The following is a 20,121-nucleotide window of genomic DNA, read 5'->3' as shown; positions in this document are numbered from 1 at the left end:
TGGGTTGTCTCCCATAAGCGCTTTTCTTTAACGCCTTTCAGCTAGGCGCGGAAAGTGTAACTCAAGTGTTATCGAAGGGTGGTGCACCTACAGCGGGGTTTGGAGTTTTCTCAACCATGCATAGTATATTGGATACATAAGTTTCAGCGTCTCCTTTTTCATTAGTCTTGGGCTTGCTACTCTCATCAAACAAGTTTTCAGGAACAAGCCAAGCATAGTTATGTTCTAGTGCATCATTCATAGCTAGGAGTTTACATGGTATGGGTGCTTTGATCTCCCCACCATCATTAATATTATTAGTGTATCTTATTCTATCCATGTCCATCTTTTCAAGGAGACTAACAAAATTAGTATGATAACCAAGCATATTAAATTTAGCAAAGACCTTTCTAGCTTCTCTTGCTAGACCACCAAATTCTCTAAGAAGGGTTTCTAAAACAAAATCTTTCTTTTCCCCCTCTTCCATATCACCAAGTGTAAGAAACATGTGTTGGATTATAGGATTGAGATTAACAAATTTAGTTTCCAACAGGCGAACTAAAGCAGCAGCAGCAATTTCATAAGTGGGAGCAAGGTCTACCAAGTGTCTATCTTCGAAATCTTCAACGGTACTAACATGGGTGAAAAATTCTTCTATATTGTTCCTCCCAATTATAGACCCTTGTCCTACCAGTATGTTCTTTGCGGTAAAATCAAAAGGAAACATGATGAATCAAGTAAAGTAAATGCAAGTAAACTAAATTTTTTTTGTTTTCGATATAGTAAACAAGACAGCAAATAAAGTAAAGCTAGCAACTAATTTTTTTTGTGTTTTGATATAATGCAGCAAACAAAGTAGTAAATAAAATAAAGCAAGACAAAAACAAAGTAAAGAGATTGAGAAGTGGAGACTCCCCTTGCAGCGTGTCTTGATCTCCCCGGCAACGGCGCCAGAAAATATGCTTGATGGCGTGTATTTCACACGTTCGTTGGGCAACCACAAGAGGAAGGTATGATGCGCACAGCAGCAAGTTTTCCCTCAGAAAGAAACCAAGGTTTATCGAACCGGGAGGAGCCAAGAAGCACGTTGAAGGTTGATGGCGGCGGGATGTAGTGCGGCGCAACACCGGAGATTCCGGCGCCAACATGGAACCTGCACAACACAACCAAAGTACTTTGCCCCAACGAAACGGTGAGGTTGTCAATCTCACCGGCTTGCTGTAACAAAGGATTAACCGTATTGTGTGGAAGATGATTGTTTGCGAGAGAAAACGAGTAAAAACAAGTATTGCGGCAGATTTGTATTTCGAGTATTAAAGAATGGACCGGGGTCCACGAGTTCACTAGAGGTGTCTCTCCCATAAGATAAAAGCATGTTGGGTGAACAAATTACAGTCGGGCAATTGACAAATAGAGAGGGCATAACAATGCACATACATGACATGATAAGTATAGTGAGATTTAATTGGGCATTACGACAAAGTACATAGACCGCCATCCAATCGCATCTATGCCTAAAAAGTCCACCTTCAGGTTATCGTCCGAACCCCCTCCAGTATTAAGTTGCTAACAACAGAGAATTGCATTAAGTATGGTGCGTAATGTAATCAACAACTACATCCTCGGACATAGCGCCAATGTTTTATCCCTAGTGGAAACAGCACAACACAACCTTAGAACTTTTCGTCACTCGTCCCAGGTGTCAATGCGGGCATGAACCCACTATCGAGCATAAGTACTCCCTCTTGGAGTTAAAAGTAAAAACTTGGCCAGAGCCTCTACTAGTAACGGAGAGCATGCAAGATCATAAACAACACATGTATAATAACTTGATAATTAACATGACATAGTATTCTCTATCCATCGGATCCCGACAAACACAACATATAGAATTACATATAGATGATCTTGATCATGTTAGGCAGCTCACAAGATCCAACAATGAAGCACAATGAGGAGAATACAACCATCTAGCTACTGCTATGGACCCATAGTCCAGGGGTAGACTACTCACTCATCACTCCGGAGGCGACCATGGCGGTGTAGAGTCCTCCGGGAGATGAATCCCCTCTCCGGCAGGGTGCCGGAGGCGATCTCCTGGATCCCCCGAGATGGGATCGGCGGCGACGGCGTCTCAGTAAGGTTTTCCGTATCGTGGCTCTCGGTGCGGGGGTTTCGTCACGGAGGCTTTAAGTAGGCGGAAGGGCAAGTCAAGAGGCGGCACGGGGGCCCACACCATAGGCCGGCGCGGCCGGGGTGGGGCCGCGCCGCCCTAGGGTTTGGCCACCCCGTGGCCCCTCTTCGTCTCGTCTTCGGACTTCCGGAAGCTTCGTGGAAAAATAGGCCCCTGGGCTTTGATTTCGTCCAATTCCGAGAATATTTCGTTACTAGGATTTCTGAAACCAAAAACAGCGAAAACAGACAATCGGCACTTCGGCATCTTGTTAATAGGTTAGTTCCAGAAAATGCACGAATATGACATAAAGTGTGCATAAAACATGTAGGTATCATCAATAATATGGCATAGAACATAAGAAATTATCGATACGTCGGAGACGTATCATGCCTCAACCAGGACCACCGCACGCTTGAATTTATCATGGTACACCTCTGGGTGGCGTTGTTCATATAATGACAGCTTCTGCACCATATGCGCCAGTGAAGGGTAGTCTGCTTGGGAGGCCACATCGTTGATCGGTGATGCAAGACCCACCACCGCCAACTCGACTGCTTCTTTTTCAGTCACACGAGCCGAATAGCATCGGTTCCTAACAGTCCTGAAGCGCTGGATGTATTCTGACACCGTTTCTCCGCGCTTCTGTCGCACTTGTGCTAGATCGGCAATGCCAGGCTCGGAAGCCTCTGAGTGATACTGCATGTGGAACTGTTCTTCCAACTGCTTCCAAGTCCGGATTGAGTCTGGTGGCAGCGATGTGTACCACCCGAAAGCCGATCCTGTGAGGGACTGTGCGAAGAACCTCACACGCAGTTCATCTGATGCTGAGATCGTGCCCAGCTGCGCCAAATATCGGCTCACATGCTCGATTGAGCTGGAGCCATCCGACCCACTAAACTTGGAGAATTAGGGGAGCCGATATTTGGGTGGTAGTGGGATCAAATCGTACTCGTTGGGGTACGGCTTGGAATAGCCGATTGCCCTCCTTTTCGGCACCATGCCGAACTGGTCTCTCAAGATTGTACTGATCTGATCCGCGGTGCTGGCTGCAGGAGTCGAACTCTGAAGGTTCGCTGGAGTGGCATACTTAGCCAGCCACGCTTGCTTCTCAAGCTCTGAGCCAACTGCAGGAGTTGAGCTCGGGAGGTTCGTCGGAGTGGCATACTTAGCTAGCCACGTCTGCTTCTCAAGATCTGTTCCAGAAGTTCCTCCTGCTGTTCTAGAAGTCCCTGTTGTTGCAGTTTGGTTCGTGAGTACCCGAGTCTATCGCGGTCACGGCACGTATGTGCACGTGTATCCGTGAGGGATCTCCTTAGGCGCCTCATACAAGAACTGGTAATCACTAGGGTCACCACCGATCTTGTAGACGACGTATGCCGGTGAACTCGGCACTTCCGGTGCTGCCAACGCGAACGGCAACGAGTGGTCGGGACCGGAGTGGTATCTCTCCTTGGTGAGTCCCCAGAGCTGGTCCTGACGGAGAATACCGATGGCTCATGATTTCCTGGATCACCCGAAGGGCGACACGCTCCAAAGTGTTCACCAGGCTCTCAGAATGGCGGTGCAGCGAATGAGCAACATGAAATTAATCTCCTGATGCAGAGACCTGGTGCGTTCTTCTGAAGGGGTAGACAGGTCCACTCCATCGAGCGCGCCTTCAGGTGAGAACCCTTTCCACCTGATGCCGTGTGAGCGGGTTCTCTGGAAAGAGCCGATGAGGTCGGCTTCGAGGATAGCTTTGACCTCGTCATACTTCTTCTTGAGCTCCTCAGTCAGATCTTCGTACGTGATCAGAGTACCTTCCGCCATCTCAGACGTAGATGGCGATGCAGTTGATGTCGCAGACGGTCCCACCGGGCGTGCCAGAATGTGTTGCGGTCAGAAACCCACCGGCGAGCAGCGACGGGCAACACAGTAGAGCCGGGAGGCTCCCAGGACTGCGGCTGGCCCTGGTCCCTCGAGCGACGGCCCGCAAAGCCTCGGCACGCACGTCCGATGCTGGTGCAAGGGCGTGCCACCTGACCTATACCTGGTCGGGAAGGTGATGGATTTGCTTCGCTTAGTTTCCTGCATGGCATACACGTAAACATTAAATACGAGCCTCGATCGGCTCTCGAGTTGTCCCGTGAATCGGCTCAAGGAGCCGATCCACCCATGATCCGTATGAGGTATACGATCACATGGTGGTCCTGCTTGATCAATATAAAGCTAAAACGACCTACGACGATTTAGGGTTTTCACCACATAATCGGAACATCCTACGCGTGATTGAGCCTGGCAGCCACGCACGGTGATAATAAATCGACCCTAGATAAGGCCTAAAAACCAACGTGAAGTTGATCCCCGGAACATCTCATCTAGGGCTAGCAAACTACACCCTACGTGCTACTGGATCCTTCAACCCGTTTGCAAGGCCTAACTATGCAGATATTAAACTAATCCTTGAATAACAAGGAGCAATCATAACGGATCGGATCTACTAAATAATGATCAAGCGAGGTGCCGCCCTTACACCTAAGATAGGCGTAAGGGCGGCTAGACGTCTAAGGGTTGCATGGACGAAAGCATGTAACACGACGGAACAATGCTAACCCTAACACATCTATGATAACTACGTTGCTCGCCATCAACAAGGCTTCAGCACGAGCAACGCATGAACAACGAATAAACGTGTACTGCCTAGATCGCAAGGCAGCATGATGCTTACCCGGAAGAAACCCTCGAAACAAGGGGCTGGCGATGCGCCTAGATTGGTTTGTGATGAACGTGATTGTTGCTTTTCTCAATAACCCTAGATACATATTTATAGTCCGTAGACTTTCTAACGTGGGAGTAATCCCAACCGTGCACGAGCCAAATTCTATCTAACCGACACGTATCCTACTATATTTACAGATACACGGGCAAACTAGCCCAAACTTTGTATACAAGGCCGATTCATGTATTTCTTCCAGGTATATTCTTCAAGCCCATCTTAATCGCGGCCCACCTCTGATCCGGTCAAATTCTGGTGATAACAGTTGGAAACAGAAAATGCCTCATATTGTCTTGAATAATTTGACACTTGGCAATTGTTTTGAGCTCTCAAGTAGATCATGATTAAGTTTTTTCATGTAGTTTAAACCTATTAGTGGAGAACTACCGTAGAGCTTGTTGAAATTGGTTTGCATGATTGGTCTCTCTTAAGGTCTAGATATTTTTCTGGTAAAAGTGTTTGAGCAACAAGGAAGGCAGTGTAGAGTATTATAATGCTTGCAATATGTTCTTATGTAAGTTTTGCTGTACCGGTTCATACTTGTGTTTGCTTCAAATAACCTTGCTAGCCCAAAGCCTTGTACTGAGAGGGAATGCTTCTTGTGCATCCAAAACCTTGAGCCAACCACTATGCCATTTGTGTCCACCATACCTACCTACTACATGGTATTTCTCCGCCATTCTAAAGTAAATTGCTTGAGTGCTACCTTTAAACAATTCAAAATTTATCACCTCTGATTTGTGTCAATGTTTAATTGCTCATGAGGAAGTATGTGGTGTTTATCTTTCAATCTTGTTGGGCAACTTTCACCAATTGACTAGTGGCTTCATCCGCTTATCCAATAACTTTGCAAAAAGAGCTGGCAATGGGATTCCCAGTCCCAAATTAATTAACAAAAATAGACACTCCTCCATGGTATGTGATTGTTGGACGGCACCCGAAGGATTCGGTTAGCCATGGCTTGAGAAAGCAAAGGTGGGGAGGAGTGTCATCATATTAAAACTAAAATAAAAAGGCACTCCTTCGTGGTATGAGATTGTTGGCAGGCACCCGAGGATTCGGTTAGCCATGGTTTGTGAAAGAAAGGTTGGAAGGAGTGCCACACAAAAATAAAAATAAAATGGGAGCCGCTCTTTGAAGGTTTGTCTGGCAAGGGGGTTAGAGTGCCCACTACCATTCGTTGACAACAACAAACACCTCTCAAAACTTTACTTTTATGCCCTCTTTATGTTTTCAAAACCAAAGCTCTAGCACAAATATAGCAATCAATGCTTCCTCTGCGAAGGGCCATTCTTTTACTTTATGTTGAGTCAGTTTACCTACTTCCTTCCATCTTAGAAGCAAACACTTGTGTCAACTGTGCATTGATTCTTACATACTTGCTTATTTGCACTTATTATATTACTTTATGTTGACAATTATCCATGAGATATGCATGTTGAAAGTTGAAAGCAATTGCTGAAACTTAAATCTTCCTTTGTGTTGCTTCGATGCCTTTACTTTGAATCTATTGCTTTATGAGTTAACTCTTGTGCAAGGCTTTTGATGCTTGTCTTGAAAGTACTCTTCATGAAAAGTTTTGCTATATGTTATCTATTTGTTAGCAACTATAGATCATTGCCTTGAGTCACTTCATTCATCTCATATGCTTTGTAATAGTATGATCAAGGTTATGTAAGTAGCATTTCACTACAGAAATTATTCTTTTTATCGTTTACCTACTCGAGGACGAGTAGGAACTAAGCTTGGGGATGCTGATACGTCTCCAACGTATCCATAATTTCTGATGTTCCATGCTTGTTTTATGACAATACTTACATGTTTTGCTTGCACTTTATGATGATTTTATGCGTTTTCCGGAACTAACCTATTAACAAGATGCCACAGTGCCAGTTCCTATTTTCTGCTGTTTTTGGTTCAGAAAGGTTGTTCGGGCAATATTCTCGGAATTCGACGAAACGAAGACCAAACATCATAATTCACCGAGACGGACCAGGACACCGAAGGGGAGTCAGAGGGGAGGCCTGGGGCCCCCACACCATAGGGCCGCGCGGGCCAGCCCCTGGCCGCGCCGGCCTATGGGGAGGGCACCCTGTTGCCCCTCCTGCGCCGCCTGTTCGCCTATATAAGCCCTTTCGACCTAAAAACTCGATACCAATTGACGAAACTCCAGAAAGACTCCAGGGGCGCCGCCACCATCGCGAAACTCCGTTTCGGGGGACAGAAGTCTCTGTTCCGGCACCCTGCCGGGACGGGGAAGTGCCCCCGGAAGCCATCTCCATCGACGCCATCGCCTCCATCATGCTCCGTGAGTAGTTCCCCCATGGACTACGGGTTCTAGCAGTAGCTAGTTGGCACTCTCTATCCCATGTACTTCAATACAATGGTCTCATGAGCTGCCTTACATGATTGAGATCCATCTGATGTAATCGGTGTTGTGTTTGTTGGGATCCGATGGATGATACATTATGATTAGTCTATCTATAAAGTTTGTGAAGTTATTGTTGCTGCAATCTTGTTATGCTTAATGCTTGTCACTAGGGCCCGAGTGGCATGATCTTAGATTTAAGCTCTATACTTATTGCTTAGATAGTATCTACAAGTTGTATGCACATGTCTATGTCCGGAACCAAAGGCCCCAAAGTGACGAAATTGGGACAAGCTGGAGGGGAAGGCTTAGATATGAGGATCACATGTTTTCATGGAGTGTTAATGCTTTGCTCCGGTGCTCTATTAAAAGGAGTACCTTAATTTCCGATAGATTCCCTAGAGGCCCGGCTGCCACCGGCTGGTAGGACAAAAGATGTTGTGCAAGTTTCTCATTGCGAGCACGTACGACTATATATGGAAAACATGCCTACATGATTAATAAGCTGGATGTTCTAACTTAATGCTTTGAATCCTATCAATTGCCCGACTGTAATTTGTTCACCCAACACTTGTTATTGGAGAGTTACCACTAGTGTAGATAGCTGGGAACCCCGGTCCATCTCTCATCATTATATACTCGTTCTACATGACATTGGAAGTAGTATCAACTATTTTCTGGTGCCATTGCTCTCATACTACTGTTACTGCTGCTGTGTTACTTTTACTATTGCTCCCATATTACTGCTACTTTCGCATCACCCCTGTTACTAGTGCTTTTCCAGGTGCAGCTGAATTGACGACTTAGTTGTTAAGGCTTATAAGTATTCTTTACCTCCCCTGGTGTCGAATCAATAAATTTGGGTTTTACTTCCCTCGAAGACTGCTGCGATCCCCTATACTTGTGGGTTATCAGGCGCCTTCATAAGCCGGATCCCGGGAGCCCTAGAGGCACAACCACAACTCATTGTAACAACGCGAAAGCGCCCAGATAATTCCAGATAAGCAGCAGTAGGCCCTGTCATCGTGCAGGTGTTCCGAAGCTGGGTAAATCGCGTACCACCGTCCTGAGGACTCTCCGCCCGATGGCCCCTACTTCTTCTCCCCCACATCACAGTACCAATCCGCTCGCTCTCTAGCATCGCACGAGCGAGAAAACCAACAGAGGCATGCGACTGGGGTGCTAGTTCACTGCGTGGCCGGTGATCGGGGGCGATCACCGGAGAAATAGGTGGTTCACCGGTAGGCTATTCTGTCCCAGTTGTTACCGCTATGATTTGGCTGTATATACTCTCCCAGTGTAGGGCTCTTTGCTCCGGTTATTTTGCCCCAACAAGAGTGGGTTTAGATTGAATCTAATGGCAGTGATCAATGGTTAGAAGATTGAACCTTTCGTGAATTATTATTACAGAGTGTATTGCCATTAGGTTCCATTTTTTAATTTCTTAGATCGAGACTAGATCTGAATTGGCAACGCTGATACAAACTTCAGAAAGCAAAAGTAGTTCAGTTAACTCTGAGCTGTTTCATTGATGGATATATCTATATTAACACAGCTTAGATCATAAACATGCGGACCATATATAGGGTGCTTGAACTTTTCTTTGAGTGAAAGCTTTCAATCATTTGTTTCTAGGATGATTAGATGTGTGTTGAAGTTGTACTTGACTAGGACATGATTTTTTAGTTGCAATAGACATAAATTTGTGAATCTGATTTTTGTGTACATTGCAATTATTACGTGTGTAAACTGCAGCCACTAATGATTACTAATTTTGAATTTTCAGAGATGGTTGCAGCCATTAATATAGAAAAGGATGAAAATAGAAGAAAGTAGGCTAAATGGGGTAGTTTTGAGGAATTTCTGTTAAATTTGGTAAAAAAATGGCACAAAATTGATCTTATAAGGTAAAAAGTGAAATTCACTCTTAAAACTAATTAACACAGCATATTGATATATGGATCTGAGCATTAGTTGCTCAAGATGTCAGTAAGAAATAGGCTGTAATGTAATACATTTGTTTTTCGTCTGTAGTGGCCTCGAGAATCAGGAAGAGAATATTGGCTTCTCTACTTTGTAGATGTTCTAACGGATTATGGCTACATACATACGCACGTTTTGGACATAGAGACTTAGTCTTCAAAATACAACGCTGACTACCAATCTTGGGCCCATCCAAAATTATATCCCATCAAACATTCCATAAATTCAAATAAACGTCCAATCAATAACAAATAATAATTTAAGATACTTTTGAAGTTTTAATTGAACAAATTAACAATAGGAATAATCTTTACCATGACACTTTACTCATGACTTAAATTAAACAAACTAACTGTTGGAACTAATCTTGTTAGTTAGTGTCTGATTTTAATTCATGCATGCATTAGATCAAAGATATCACATAGGCTGCGGCAAGTACATACATGGGTACATGCAAGCTCATGTGTCAGTGTTAGTTAGCTGGCTATATGAAGGCGGGACGGGGCTTGCCTGTTCCCAGATTTGTTCCCACTAGATGACCCGTTGCGCTATCGCGCAAATGGCAAAATCAAGCTAAAATTTAAACCATAAGTTTTAGCTTATTTTAGTATTTTGAATTACCCTGAAATTTAACGACTATACTATCTTGCAGGCACACCATTCCATCAAGGTGCTACAATAACATATGACAATTTAGTATGACTTCACACTTTTTTTAGTTTTTATGCTTTTTTAAAAGCTTCTCCACCAAATTATGGTTGTTGTACCGAAGGAGGTAGCATAAAAAAACATAAAAGGATAGCTACTAATTATGTTTCTACTTCTTGTGAGTAGTTGGGGTGAGGAAGAGGTCGTGAGGTCCATCGAGGATCTTGTTGCGTCGGGAGCAGCCTGGGGGAATGGAGGAACTGGTGACACGGGTTGAAGGAGTTGACCTGCTGCGCCCTGATGAAAATATTGAAGCTAGATATATCACAATCGTAAAACCTATGCGAAGCAATATATTTCATTTTATTTTGAACTAATAATTGCTTGTACTGAATGGCGCAAGCGGACCTCAGTAAGGTTTACTTATGTACAGGGTTGAGAACAATTCATAGCTCAGGCCTACTAATATACACACAAAAAACAAATTCATAACTTAGATCTACCAGTATACACAAAAGAAGAGAAGAACAATCACTTATCCACTCTAGCCCTAAACCCTAAAATCCACATCCACAGAAGGTTGGGAATAACAAAATCTTTTGAGTCAAGATAAACAAACAACGGAGAAGTACATCCACTTGCAAGCTGTATCAGGTTTGCTTCTCCTCAATTATTTTCTCAATAATTCAGATTGATAGGCATTAAGACAGCAAACCAATGACCCGTTGCACCTCGGCGCGAAGGCAAACCAATGACCAGTTTTATACGATATTGTTATATATGACTGAGATTTATTGGATTTAAACGGCAAGGCACATGCCAGGTTCTCCGTTAGCTACCCATAGGTAACTGGCCATGGCACTAATGAAATAGTTAGACTGAGTAGTCTACTCAGTCCAGTTCATATGCTACAAAACCAGCAAAACATATGCTGGTGGCATCAAAAGCTACTTTGTGAAATAAGCTTCAGTATCTGCCCGGAAGCAAGATGAACCGATTACAGTCATACGGTACAAATATACAAAAAAAAACGTGATTAAGGAGCTTTCCATTGCATAGCAACAGGGTTACAATCAACGGAAAGGCAATTACAGATAAAAACAGGTGCATATTCGGTCCAAATGCCCATTTGCCTTTCCTTAACAAAGTATTTAGCACACAGATGTGCGGCATCATTGTCTGCTCTACGAATAAAAACAACAGGGAACCCAGAAAAACCCTAGCTAAGCTCCACTACATCATAGAGAATATATGCAATTTCTGAACGCTTAAAGTTACCATTGTTCAATAGCTTGGAGAGCACCAGAGAATCAGATTCCATGATGTTCAACAGCTTTGAGAGCACCAGAGAAGAAGTTTCCATGATCACCTTCCGATACCTAGCCAGAATCACACCATCTCGAATAGCATGAGCCTCCATAGAGAGGGCATTAGCTGCCTTTGGGTACCAGATGGTCTTCGAAGCAAATAATTGACGTTGGTGATCACGAGCAATGGATCCAGAGGCCCCTTCCCCAGGTCTAGAACTGAAAGCCCCATCACTTAACGTTATTGCAATCAGCGCTGACTCCTCCACAAAAGCACTTTGGATCAGAGAAGGAACCCCAGCTATAGGAGCAGCAGGCTTGTAATAGATAAGGAACAGAGCTGATTTAGACACACAACCTGGCCATAGTAAATTCACACAAGAGGTGTACTCCCTATGACATCCGAAATCGAGAAACAATGAGCCCCTACATACACACACACCATTAGCAAAGAAGAAGAAAGATGTAAGCAAAGCAAACAGTCGACGAGTAGCATACCGAATATTCAAAAGGATTATGTAAAACCAACATGAACACAAAGTAGTTACTTAATCAAATCATCAAAACGAATTAGAAGAGTACATGAAATGAAAATCATTACGTAAATTAAAAACAATCTCCCACACATCAATCTGAAAACATATCCAACAAAACTTAACTGGGAAACCTATCTACTGCATAACTGAAAAAGACAGCAATCTGTAACTTTAGTAATACACTCTTGCTTAATGCCCATAATTTATTAAACAATCATGTGTTAGTATAATAAAATGCCAGCATATAGAACACAGAAAAAAGATGCATGTATAATAAAGTTCAGTGCGAAAATGTTGGAATAAACTATGAGCCCCTACATACACACACACACCATTAGCAAAGAAGAAGAAAGACGTAAGCAAAGCAAACAGTCAGCAGTAGCATACCGAATATTCAAAAGGATTATGTAAAACCAACATGAACACAAAGTAGTTACTTAATCAAATCATCAAAACGAATTAGAAGAGTACATGAAATGAAAATCATTAGGTAAATTAAAAACATCCTCCCACACATCAATCTGAAAACATATCCAACAAAACTTAACTGGGAAACCTATCTACTGCATAACTGAAAAAGACAGCAATCTGTAACTTTAGTAATACACTCTTGCTTAATGCCCATAATTTATTAAACAATCATGTGTTAGTATAATAAAATGCCAGCATATAGAACACAGAAAAAAGATGCATGTATAATAAAGTTCAGTCATTAGTTGACAGTTTTGACATGGCCAAAATTACATATTGTAGGGTTCACTTACAATGCACCGTCGTCGCCACCACCAGTCTCCCAAATATTTTGCAGCACATCATCCACTGAAGAAATAAAATTCAACTACCATGACTATAGTATGCCAACTGAAAAGATAAAAACAACAACAATTAAGATGGTTCTGATCCATAAAGAGGGGATGAGTTCAGAGGGACATACACGGTCTAGAGGAGAGGGAGATGATTTGCTTCTCTACACTCAGCATCACAGCCAATCAATTCCACTGGCGTGAACGCAGTAGCTCAGAATTAGAGGTCTTATGCTTTTTAAGGTTCTAAACAATGTGTTTATATACCTAAGAAAAATCACTACACTGGTCCCATAAGATGCTTCGCTGCTATAAATCGGCTCTGTTCCACCCAGCAAACTAATCGCCTCTCCGCATCACTGCCTTCTAGTGTATGCCACTTCGATAAAATCGCCTTGCAAAGAGCACGGAAGAAATAATGTACTTAGAATTCAAGAAAAGGAGCAAAATGGTGTTGTACCTCCCCGGTTGTGGTGTATAAGAACTACCCCAGCTTTACACATTTTCTTAGAAATTTACTCAAGATAACAGACTAGTGTAATAGGAAGAACTAACAAGGGTCGTGGGTGAAAACGATATTTTTTCAAAACCGTGGACATGGTACTACTAAAAACATTCTTTCTTTATCTCAGATCACATGTATGAGATAAGTACACCTGAAGGATAAGCCTCTCTTTATCTAGAAGTTCTACTGATTTCCTTCCTTGAACAAATTTATGATAAAAGATAAGTTCCTACGAAACATAAATACTTATTAAATCTGATGGTTAAGAAAGGAAATAGCAGAAAAGTAGTTGAAAAATCACAATGGGACGCTAGAAAATATTAATCCCTGCTCTGAATCAGTCACTATGACATACCGCTTCCTTATTCTCTTATTCTTGCACCTTCTTGATTTTTGATTCCTTCGTAAATTAACCAAAACCTAACATGTACCACCAGCCTAAATCAATTTCATAGCCCTATACAGACAAAAATATTAGCCTGCAAAAATGAACATAAAATAATTCAAATTAGATCAGCTCTTTTCGTGTTCAGCTATAATTCAGACACATCAAGCTAACCAGACAAAGATAAAAAAGAAGTGTTCGGTCAACCTAAAACCAATCAAATGCTTACCGGGCATGGAATGAATAGTGGTCATCAAACCCTCAACGATGCCAAACCTATCATTGATAACCTAAAAGGAACAAATATATCAACATATGATTACACAATATGGGTATTTAAATTGAGTAACACAAGTTGTAATAAAAAGCACCTTAGCAAGAGGAGCAGGCAATTGGTGGTGTAGCTAGTGCTGGAGACAATGGTGATGTTCGACTTGTATTCCTTCTTGCTGACACCCATGACAAACATGGTGATGTCAGACTTACATTTTTTGCAAAGATCAGGTCCTAAAAAGCCCAGTTAATCACAGAACCAGATTAGCAAAAAGCCCAACACTTACTTCAGTGCAGCCTGAGGATAAAAAAAGAGTGAAAAGAATACATCCGTCATGGAAAATGGGGCACCCATGGAATTGCACATATGAATTTAAGAAATAGGTACCAATGATGAATGCACATCAGTAGACCAAGCTAGTCCAGACCCACCCACACCCGCAAAAACTAAAAACAAATGGAATTATATCAGACAAGGTTCTTATCTTGTGACAAATCAGGATGCCATCTTGTGGCAGATCAGATCGGATAAGATACAGTAAGGGTGCCAAACAAACATACTGATATTCCATTACAGCCATTTCAATGTGCGTAATTAAACTTGCCAGACTTAAACTTGCTGCTCATATACACAAATTGTAAAGATTGGTCTCATGAAAAATATAAATACATGTGCCATATAAGAGTATCATCTATATATTTTATGTTCGACGTTATCTTTACCAGATGGACTCTCTCCATGATATGTTTTCACGGTATTATCCAAACAAGCAATGTGTCAACTAAATCCACCAAACCTACAATAAGAAATCTTCTTCTGAATTCTTGAAGGAAATAATATCAAACCTAAAGCATAAGCAGTACTATTGGGGAACCTGAAATTGGAAGCTAGCAGAAATACCAATGAGTGGAAATTTCATAGAAATAAAAATCATGGTAGTTTTCTGATTTCCCAATTGGTTCTTTGAGTTCAACCTGGAAAAGATTAAACTATCGCCTTGTGTAACCTTCATTGAATTCATATGGCAAAACTTAGGACATCAAACCTGAGCTAAAAGACAAATTAAGTCGCCACAAGTAAATCCATGAGCACATTGACTACTAAATTTATAGCTGTTTCCTACTTACTACCATACCATGTAGTACAGCTTAAAAATTTCCAAGACCCATGTCTTCAAAGGGTAGTATTTTAGATATAAACTAATTTTGGCAAGTAGACGACTTTTTTGTCTCTCCCAATAGGTAAAAAAACCACAAACACCAAGTAGCAATGCAAATTTTCTAGCTTATAAGGAAAACCATCTTGTTTAGCATGTAGTATTGAACCAAGTTTTGTCTAGAACCTTATAGATGAAATAAACATATGTCAGGAGACAATGAAGTACCTTCAGCAGCGATGCATCCTTGAGACACAGTAAAAATAGTAGAAGGAAGCCTCATCTTTGTTTGTACTGAAGACCTTGATTACTTTCTAGAAGGTCACTCCACTGAATGTAGCCGCAGCCTGCCTCTTCGTCCTGCCAGTCCAACTTGTTGTTTGTCTGGTCCACATGAAAAACACACCAGAGTACCCCCAGTCATTTTTTCAGTAACAAATCAGCATGCCAGCTGATTGCTTCTTGTTAACTATCAGATAGTACTTCCTGGAGGATGGAGCGGCTTGGGGGCACGATGAACAAACACGCAACGCCGGGAGTCGACGAGCAGCGCCAGGAACGCCGGGAGTCGACAATAAAACTGAAAAGTTCAAAACATCATCATAAGTTGGTAAGCAAATTTTCTACTGAGATGGGCACTGAAACCCACCTGTTCATTCACCTTGTTGTCGTCATCTGTAAAATCAACTACATGGTGATTGGTCATTTTTACAGGGCATGCCTTGCACTACTGCAACTGTGAAGAAAACAATGCATATGAATCAGAAGGTGTGGGTGGAAGGACTTCCTCACCAAATAAGAAGGTAAAATATAGTAATAACAAGACAACATATATGGACAGAGGTAAATGAAGCACACATGGTGCAGTGTAACTGTCTAAACACTGCAATCGACATGCACAACACAACAAAGGCACATAACTCTATCGAAGGAATGAATATGCAGACTGATATTCCGAATCGTTGGGGAAAATGGATTGCAAATAGATAATAAGAAAGGCTGAACATATTACAAGAAAATTTTCATCATGCCCCAGTGGGAGGAAATTTTTTACCCCATCATCTGCGCTCTAGGTAACACCCCAACCCCCCTCCTCCACCCAACAACGGCCCCATCATCTCCTTCACCCAGCGCCACCACGAGAGCCGACCCAGAGTCGCCTTGTTCTCTTATTCATGTGCCTTCTTCCTTTTTGATTCCTCTATAAATTAACCAAAACCAAACACAACCTAAATCAATTTAAGGAGTTACAAACTGACAAAAATATCAGCCTGCAAAATGTAGATAAACTAACTCAAATTAGTTCGTCTCTTTTAGTGTTCTTTTCGTGAAGATAAACTAACTCAAAATGTTTCTAACCATGCATCATAAAACCCATATTTTCTTGTTCTTTTCGTGACGTGCAAATCTCTTATTAATAGAGCAGTAAGAGATGAAAAATGGCTCGCCTTGGGGCCTTCCTTCCCAGCTGTAGCGCGGGATGAGCTGCACATCAAGTGGTGTAAGAGACAAGACTGTTTTAGATGCCACTGCCTGCAGATAATTTCAGTTGAGTCAAGAATTAAAACAAACATGCTGTCGGAAACCTACAGTCTACAGAGCGTGAGACCACCTCGTCTTAGCAAGAAGAAACCAGATCCTGAGATTAAAAAAAGAACAAAACCACAAAGTAACATGTAAAACTTAGACAGATTATTGTAACCATCAAGAAATAGAGAGAAGGGGAGGTATCCATTGCCTACCTTGCCGCTGACCACCAAGCCGCCCTCCACGAGTCGGAAGGAGCTCAGCTTGTGAGGCCAATGGGAGGAGGGAGATGAGCAACAACCCTAGGCCACGGAAAAATTAACCAATCCCACGCTGGACCCTCATCCACGTGGCTGCCACCTGCCTCCACCCCCCGAATCCTGCTTCGAGCCTACTCTGCACCGCGGAATCGGCTCATGGACGGCCGGAAACGGCGACGTTGAGGGAGGGGATCTCTCCTGGGCCGGTGAGGTGGGAGTTGCCAGCGAGAGTCGTCGAGGTCGCCTGACCGATGGGGAGGAAGAAGCTGGCGCCAGCCATGGCGGCGGCGCCCGCGCTCGCTGGTCCTCCCTCATCCTCGTGCCTCAATCCCTCCACCCGCCTCCACTCAGCCACCTCGAGGTGCCGCCATGGAAGAAGGGTCGACGGCTTCCTCCCGCTGCCTCCCTAAGTTGTTGCCTCCTCGTCCGGTGCGGAGGCAGGGGAGGACGAGGCGAGGGAGGTGCGCCCGTGACCGAAGACCTTGAGTTCCGCCGGTTGTGGACGAGCTTTTCAAGGCGATGCGCCGCCACCACTCTCCACGTCGCCGCCCACCTCCAGGCACTCTCCGGGACGACGACGCCCGCGACCGGCGGCGACCGGCGGCGACCGTGGCCTCCTACCAGCGGTGGCGCCCGCGCTGCCTCCTAATGCGAGGCACGACCCGATGACGCCCGCGTTGCTTCTGCAGCGCACGGAAGAAGAGCAGCGAGGACGCTCGCGTTGCTTCTCTAGCGCACGGAAGAAGAGCAGCGAGGTCCGCCTCGTTCCATTCAGGCTGCCGCCACCGTCGAGATCCCGCACGACGCAAGGTTGCATCTGATTTGGTGGGGGAGAGGAGGCGGGGATTGGGAGAGCCCGATCTAGGGTTTTCACCCGCTACGAAACAACCACTGAAACGCTTCCATTTTCTGAGCGACGCGACTCCGGACGCCCACCGTCGCAAACAAGTGGTCCCACTCAAGCACGGCTCCAGTCGTCATACACCCTCAACGATCAGCAGCGGGTGAGAAAAAAATCACTACATTGGACGGCTGTTGGTGAAAGTGGGAAGCAAGCAATCCAGATTCGTTTGCCCCTTTCAGATAGCCTGGTTGGGAGGGTAGTCTATCATCATTTATCTTTACTACTCCCTCCGTCCGGAAATGTAAGACGTTGGGACCATATTTCCGACCAGGTGAAAACAGGTAAAAAGACAATATTGCCCTTGCCAGATTTTGAATCGGTATCTTCCCAGATCGCCCTCCGTCGATCGCCCTCCGCCTCCGCCGTCGCTCTTCCTCGACCGCCCTCCGCCTCCGCCGTCGCTCTTCCTCGACCGCCCTCCGTCGATCGCCCTCCGCCTCCGCCTTCGCCCTTCGTCGATCGCCCTCCGCCTCCGCCTTTGCGCTTGATCGATCGCCCTTCGCCCTCGCGCCCAGGCCTCCACGATCCCTCGCTGAGAAGGGATCCCCCTCCCCAGGTCGCTGCTTCTCCCCCTCCCCAGGTCGCTCCTCCTGGCCTCCAGACCTGGGCGCTGCTTCTCGTATGGTCCCTTGGTCCCTTGGCCCCCTCAATCCCTTGGTCCCCTCGATACCCAGGTCGCCAGGATCCCCAGAACGCGCAGCTCCGCTTGATCTTCTTCCTCGATGCCCGGGAGCACACGGGAGCTGCTTCTCGATCCTCTTCCTCGCTGCCCAGGACACCAGGATCGCCTCGATCTCCAGCACGCACAGCTCCGCTCCAGTTGCTCCAGGCTCCTGCCGCTAACAAATTGTTGTTGCTCGCCTCCGCCATGTTCGTCTCTGGCTCCGGCCAGACAACCTTGCAACATCACTGAAAAAACAAGATAAGTGGCATGCCATCAATGGAGTACACCATGGCAATGTTCGACCTCAATTGCACTCCACCTTTGTTGGATCTCAATTGTACTCCAGCAGTCAGCTGCACTCCACCTACAGGAGGTTATGCTCCAGACCAGGATGCAGGTAGAACCCATTGGTTATCGCTACCTTTGTTCTTCAATTTCTGTCCAAAGCAGCAAAAAAGTTTAAGCAAAATCACTGTTACAGTTGTTTGCCTTCGTACAAAAGCTTTTATTATGAGGCTAGCAGTTGTTTAAATCATGAACTTGCATTTGCATTTTTTGTAAAGCATTTCCTGTTCAAAGCAACACAAATAAGTGATATCTTATCTGCTGGTTTTCTTTTCTTATTAGTGGAGTAGTAACAAAGTCATAGAAATCTATGGTCAATGCTATCTGCTCTCAGCTGGTTTTCTTTTCTTATTACTGTACTTTAGAGCATGCATCATACACAAGCACTTTAAAAGATTCCCAGAACAGCAAAACCATGTGTAACTCATGCCTACAATTCTATAAAAATAGACAAATAATAGAATTATGCAGACTTCCACATTCTAAATCTGAACCATTATGCTACAGTCATAGCTCCATCCATAGTCTAGCATAGAAATTCAAGGCATAACTCAAGTCATACAAGCAGGCATTGGTAGTCTGTCATCAACAATTAAAATTCGAGTACTAACTGGCAAAGTCTGGCAGTAAGAAACACTAATATAGATAAGTTTGCACCTGCTTCTTCAGTGGAACTAATGTTTGGTGTATTCTGCGATAAATAACTGCTTGCTCTTGATGTATCACCTGTGATTGTGAATGCTCTGTTATGCCTATAGCTGGACTGCTATGTTGTGAAAGACATCCCTGTGATACATAGATGTACATGTTCAAGAATTATAACTAAATAAATAAATAACTCGTGTCAAATGAAGAGATAAATATAGAAGTTTGTGTCAAACTGTCAATTCTGAAATTCTGTACAATGGTTATTTGTTAGATTATTTGCTTGTCTTGTCGTGATGAAGTGGTATGTGTTGCAATGGTAGGTGAATTAGCACCTAGCTTAGTTGTTCTTTATTGAGCCGAGATCGGGTATGTAGGCATGTAGGTGCTGGTATATTTGAAAAGCATCGGCATAGCTAAAGATTGATGCCTATGATTGAGAACTTGAAATAATTGAGGACAGGGTTCTTCCTAGTGACAATGACACCACATAGTCATTCAGTAACTTCCAAAGTACAGTATGCATCAAGTATACAAATAGAATAAGAGAATCACAGAACTTGATTCATTTTTCCGAATTAATCATGCTAATATACATCCAGGGAGAGAGCAAGGACTCAATTGACCAAGATGCACCAGTAGAGGACATGACTCTAGTTACAGTAACCGAAGAATAGCATTGGCAATTGACAGTAACTTGCAATATTTACTCCATCGTGTAGCAATTGACAACACTGTTAAATACTGACGTTGTATGCCTGTATTACTCCAACTCTGTATGTATGTATGAGCAGGATAGTATTTACACAAAACTGAAAACAGATAGTCAGCCAGACAGACACAAACACACAATACAGATGTGGCTGCTGCAATGACAAGCTGTTGCTACTGTTATGTGTTG

General features: G+C 43.8%; 3 long non-coding RNA genes across 7 annotated transcripts; all 3 read right to left on the bottom strand.

The window, feature by feature from the left end:
• Positions 1–11,552: 11,552 nt before the first annotated feature.
• Positions 11,553–12,887, bottom strand: LOC124683370. Its single transcript, XR_006996663.1, has 3 exons — positions 12,687–12,887; positions 12,517–12,613; positions 11,553–11,642 (listed from the first exon to the last, which is right to left on the bottom strand). It is a non-coding gene; the product is annotated as an uncharacterized LOC124683370 (long non-coding RNA).
• Positions 12,888–13,447: 560 nt separating this feature from the next.
• LOC124683369 lies at positions 13,448–15,613 on the bottom strand. Of its 2 annotated transcripts, XR_006996660.1 has the most exons (4): positions 15,525–15,613; positions 15,104–15,455; positions 13,817–13,952; positions 13,448–13,735 (listed from the first exon to the last, which is right to left on the bottom strand). It is a non-coding gene; the product is annotated as an uncharacterized LOC124683369 (long non-coding RNA). The 2 variants fall into 2 exon arrangements; XR_006996661.1 differs by having other exon boundaries at positions 13,448–13,952.
• A 2,701-nt stretch (positions 15,614–18,314) lies between these two features.
• On the bottom strand, positions 18,315–19,477 carry LOC124683368. Of its 4 annotated transcripts, none has more exons than XR_006996656.1 (3): positions 19,233–19,469; positions 18,550–18,667; positions 18,315–18,475 (listed from the first exon to the last, which is right to left on the bottom strand). It is a non-coding gene; the product is annotated as an uncharacterized LOC124683368 (long non-coding RNA). The 4 variants fall into 4 exon arrangements; XR_006996658.1 differs by having other exon boundaries at positions 18,322–18,463; positions 18,534–18,667; positions 19,233–19,477; XR_006996657.1 differs by having other exon boundaries at positions 18,322–18,475; positions 18,534–18,667; positions 19,233–19,476.
• Between the last annotated feature and the right edge of the window lie 644 nt (positions 19,478–20,121).

This window comes from Lolium rigidum, chromosome 1 (genome assembly GCF_022539505.1).
Source record: "Lolium rigidum isolate FL_2022 chromosome 1, APGP_CSIRO_Lrig_0.1, whole genome shotgun sequence".
NCBI lineage: Eukaryota > Viridiplantae > Streptophyta > Magnoliopsida > Poales > Poaceae > Lolium > Lolium rigidum.
This window is presented reverse-complemented; position numbering and strand designations above follow the sequence as displayed.